Raw genomic sequence first — 5,558 nt, 5'->3', positions numbered from 1 at the left:
CCTCATTTCTATCCTCAGTGATCCTCAGTGGACGTCTCCATTCCTCCTGCCGTCTCCCTCATTCACACTCTTTCACTTTAATTCCTTTATTTTCACATTTCCGAGCGTCTTGTCTCTGTAAATAGCTGCTGTCGTCCTCTTGGTCGATAAATCACAGGCTGAGCTGCTCCTCTTCGTCGCCGCCTCTGCCTCGCCGTGATAACCGGCCTCATCTGTGGCTCAGCGCTGCAGATTTATAGCTCTTTGATAAGCAACAAGCTCGCCATCACTCTCAGCCAAACAGGCCGCCGCCGCCGCTCACATTTACGCCTTTATGCTTATTGTGTTTGTGTGTTTTTTTCCCCCTCAGGAGGTCTTCACAGGCTGCCAAGGCGCTCATCACACACAGCCTGTGTCATTATTTACTATTAGATAAAGAAATAAAGAGGAGAGGTGACAGGATCTCACACACACACACACACACACGCACACACACACACACACACACACACACACACACACATTCATCTGTAATTCAGCCACTAAACACGAGATTAATATTACGTTGAGGTATTTGTAAAATTAAAATATTCTGTTTTTGTCGAAGGCCGTGGCATGCAATCAAATTTTGATGTTCGGCCATGACACAGGAAGTTGCTTTAACTTTAGTGTAGAAGGTCCAATCTGCACCAAACTTCACGTGTTTGATAAGAGTCCAGGACAGAACACGCGTTGCTCAGTGATGCAGAATGGCTCACTAGCGCCCCCTCCAAAATATCAAGGCAGCAGCACGTTTCACCTCCAAGGACAAAAATCTGTAGGCACATGTATGATGTCCAGACATTTTTTGTTTTTCTACGTTGTTTTTGTCTTGTCTCTTCTTTTCTGTCTTTTTCTGTCTTTTTTGTCTGGTTACGTTTTTTTGTCTTATGTCTCTTTTCTTGTTACATCTTTGTCTTTTTACATCTTTTTTTTTTTTTATCTTTCTTGTTCTATTAAAATACAAGAAAGGAGAAATAGAAATGAAAATCAGAATCATCCAAATAACACCACTGCTGGTTTAACTGAAGTAGAATATCTGAATTCTTCCATCTCTGATTCCTTTTTAACATAAAAATATGGATTTGTGGAGTTTTAACTGCATGTTGACACACTTCACGAGTCACTGTAATAAATAAGACGAATCAGACACTTTCTCCTTTTCTCTACACGTTGTTCCATCTAAAAGCATAAAATCAGACGGGTGAAGCTTCACTGCAGCACAAACTGCTGATGTCCTGATAACAAACTTCCTCTTTGTCCAGCACAAAGTTATCAGGCCGAGCGCCAGAGGAGGAAACATTACAAATAACAGGAATATTTGGGTGTATTTGCATATAATCTGGAGCTGGTATCTCAGTAAGAGATGTACGGTGGCCTCGAGCTTCATCCTGTGACCCCGGCGAGGGCCCGACACAACGTTCCGCTTTGTCACAGACAGAAGAATTAGAGTAAAACACGGCACCCTGCTCCTCTGCTGCACCACGTTCTCATGATAATTAGTGTGATTTCCCTAATCGTGTTCCCAGTGAACGCAGCACCGATCTGCTGCTTAAAGTGACTCTGCCTCATCGCCCAGGAAGCTGCCGCCTCGCGCCACATTATCACCGCCATGAGGTCATAAATCAAACGACGGCTAATTTACCTTTGAGAGGGAGCGATGAGAGTGGAGCGGAGTCAATCTGGCTGACATGATAATAAGTGGAAACGAGGCTTCGGACGGTCGTCATCACATATATCTGTCAAATGTAAATAACAGGCAGAGTGAGGGGATGTGTGTGTGTGTGTGTGTGTGTGTGTGTGTGTGTGTGTGTGTGTGTGTGCGCCATACGCTCCCTTCATGCAACATTAGCTGCTGCTGCCTCAGTCAGGACTCTGCCATTTACATGTCAACACACATCTGTGTGCACGTGCCGATGACAAACGGCTGTTAACACGGTGAGCGTTAAAAACGCCGCTGACGGACCATCAACAAGAACCCAGACAGCAGCGAGGACCAGCAGTAACAGATTACAGGGAACAGGATTCCACTATTAGGATACAAAAGAGGTAACTGTATTCCATTACAGCTACAGAAAAAATAACGTAATCAGATTACAGTGCAGTAATAATAATACTTCAGAGTCTCAACACCACTCTGATCTGAGTGAAACCAACTAATCTGACAGGTGAAAAAATACGTTCACGAGGTGGAGATTTCACCATGAACTTATCTCAGCATCGAATTTAAACAAACATTTACAAGTAAAACCAACCGATGACGTGAACCACACAGAGCAACCGCTAACATAAGACCTTCTGCTAACATTAGCTATACAGAACAACCGCTAACAGTCGCTACACCAAGCAACTGCCAACGTCAGCCACATTGATCTACCGCTAACATTAGCTACACTGAACAACTGCTAACATAAGACCTTCTGCTAACATTAGCTACACAGAACAACCGCTAACATAAGACCTTCTGCTAACATTAGCTACACAGAGCAACCGCTAACATAAGACCTTCTGTAACATTAGCTACACAGAGCAACCGCTAACATAAGACCTTCTGTAACATTAGCTACACAGAACAACCGCTAACATAAGACCTTCTGCTAACATTAGCTACACAGAGCAACCGCTAACATAAGACCTTCTGTAACATTAGCTACACAGACCAACCGCTAACGTCAGCCACATTGATCAACCACTGACATTAGCTACACTGAACAACTGCTAACGTTAGCCACACAGACTAATCAATAACATTAGCTACACAAGCCCACTGCCAACAACTGCTAATGCTAGAAGTAATCCAAAAGTAACAGGAAGTAATCTACATCATTTTAATATTGTGATACTTGGATTAGTTTCCTGACTACATTTGTAAACAGTTAATGAGTAATTTTATCAGACGTGATTTTTAAAGTAACCTTCCCTGGTTCTAATATCTGGGTCAAAAGATCCAGGGTTCTGTATTATGAGGACATGACACCTGAGTTATCAACCTGACAGGAAGCAGCTCTGAAGTTTCTGTAGACAAAGACAGGTTGAGACATTTTGAAATCACTAAAAATAATCCACAAATATCTGTATGACAGCATGTTTATTATTTCTAAAAGAAACTGTAGTGAAGAAAAATGAAGAAAATTTTCCAGCAGCTTTTTGACTTTTTAAAGGCACGTTCTCATGTTTTTTGCAGCTCTGTTGTTCTGTTGGATTTAACTCGACATCATGAAGCTGATAAAGTCTCTGAAAAACGCTGTTTTGCTGTAATTATGAGCCGAGCCTGAACACACGCACCTCAAAGCAACGTGGCCGGTAAACATTTGTTTCCTCTCTGACAACATTTATTCATCAGATGCTAATTTCATCCGACACGTTCCTCAAAGGCAGCAGAACACATGTCGGCTGTTTGATTCGTCCGGCTGTCGGCGCCGAGTCGCCATTGATCAGGAGGAAACCGTCCTGTTCCTGCGCCGCGTGTTTTCACCAGAGCAGACGACGGAGCCGAGAGGTCGACGTGTTCAAATCAAGGCCCGATTCATCCTGAAATATACAGAACCAGTGTTCTTTACTGTTCTTTAGTGGTCTTCATTAAGACTTAAAGCTGCTCAGCACAGGTGATGTCTCTCTCCTGACGGCACGACCGACACCCTCAGAAATAAGGGTTCCATAAAGGTTCTGCCTAAAGGGCTCAAGTTCTACCCAGAACCATTGCCTTCTGGAGAACCCTTTTTAGAAAAAAAAAAAAGAGTTCTTCAAGGAATTTTGGAATCCTCAAAGAACTCTTTTACAAGGTTTTTTGTACCCTAATATAAAAGGGTTCTTGGTAGAACCCCCTGGGTTTTTTTCTAGATAAAACCCTTGGACTATAAATATGGTTCTTGGTAGAACCCCACCAGGTGGGTTCTACATTAAACCCTTGGAATATTAAAGGGTTCTCTGTATATGAACATGTCTTCGAGAAAACACTTGGGCCATAAATATGGTTCTTGGTGGGTTCTAGATTAAATCCCTGGACTACAAATATGGTTTTTAGTAGAACCCCCATGGTGACGGATCTTCTTAGTTCTTCTGTTCTCCGTTATCTTCATCATCCGTCTATCAAATCAATCTGAGCCTCTGATCCACTGATAACTGTTTCACTCGGAGGAAAACATGAGAACGTTTCAGACAAGATAAATGATGCTCTCGTATCTCAGAACATTTTTCATTTTTTAAATTCAGAGTCTGTTTTTGTTAATTCGGTCAAAACGATAAACTGTGACTCTTCTTGTTTTTGTGTTAAAGAAGTTTTTTTGTTCTGCAGAACAAAGAGGATCAAAAGTTTAAAATCAAATGTGAATAATGAGTACAAATATCTGTCACTGCAGTACAAGTACAGATACTTCTGTAAAAGTAGAAGTACTGATTCAACTTGTTTACTGCAGTAAAAGTTAAAAAGTTCAGGCTCTGAAATGTCCTCGGAGTATTAAATTAAAGAGTCGTCCTCTGAAGGACATTTCTACTGACGGAGAGTCTCTGTCTGTCTTTATGTCAGTTTCATCTCATGTTTTTCACGTCTTCTTACGTCTTTTATATCATCACATCCAGTTCTCTATTATACGTCTTTTTCATGTTTTTCTGTCTTCTTAGGTTCTTTACAATGTTTTTGTCTTCACACATCATTTACATACTTTATCTCTTTTTATGTCTTTTGTCTTTTTTATCGTTTTTATCTTGTTACATCTTTTATGTCATTCATTGGAAACACCGACTCCTGGTTTCAGGTGTTTACTGGTGCGTTGTGCCTGGATTTTTTTTTTTTTTTAAATCAGGGAGATGTTTTTGAAAATAAACACAAAAATAAATGAAAACGATAAGACTCTAATCTATCAATAATTATTACAAACATAATAGTCAGTCATCGAAGCAGCAGCAGCTCCACAGTTCTTCTGATTATTAATTCACATTTTCTGCCAAAGTTTCATCATGATTGTGTTGCAGTGAATTTAAGGCTCAAACTCTTTTGAAAAAACATTTCCTGATGTGTTCAAGGACTGTCTGTCATTTGAAATTTTACGGTCAACTGTCGAACAAAAGCTGATAAACAAAAGACATGTCCAAATTCGCATGTCCGTGTTTGTCTTTTTGTCTTGTGTGGTTCGTTTTCCGAGAGCGTCGATTGTGAATCAGATTGTTTTCAGAAGCTGCTGCTCAAATCTCAAAGGTTGGAGCGTCCCTGAAGGGCTCACAACATGCCAGGCTCTAATCATGGCCGACCAAAACATAACCGAGCAGGAAGTCGCTCTGGGTAAAATCATCGTCTCTGAGCTGGAAACTCTAACATACAAACATTTTATCAGCCTGGACTCGTCCTTCAGTCGATTCACTTCTGTTTACACGCCGGTTTCACTGTGAAGGGAATTTGTACCGAGCTGTTTTTCTTTTATGCTTCCTGGAAAAACAGGATCCATTTTCTCTTGGTTTGTCTTGTTTTCCTCCTCAGGTCCGTCCGGGGAGTGTTTATTGTCTGGGTGAATATTTCATGACCCTGGCCTCTGATCCACAGGAGC

Source organism: Lutjanus erythropterus, chromosome 13, assembly GCF_056507025.1.
Source record: "Lutjanus erythropterus isolate fLutEry1 chromosome 13, fLutEry1.hap2, whole genome shotgun sequence".
Lineage (NCBI taxonomy): Eukaryota > Metazoa > Chordata > Actinopteri > Lutjaniformes > Lutjanidae > Lutjanus > Lutjanus erythropterus.
Note: the sequence above shows the minus strand (reverse complement) of the source record.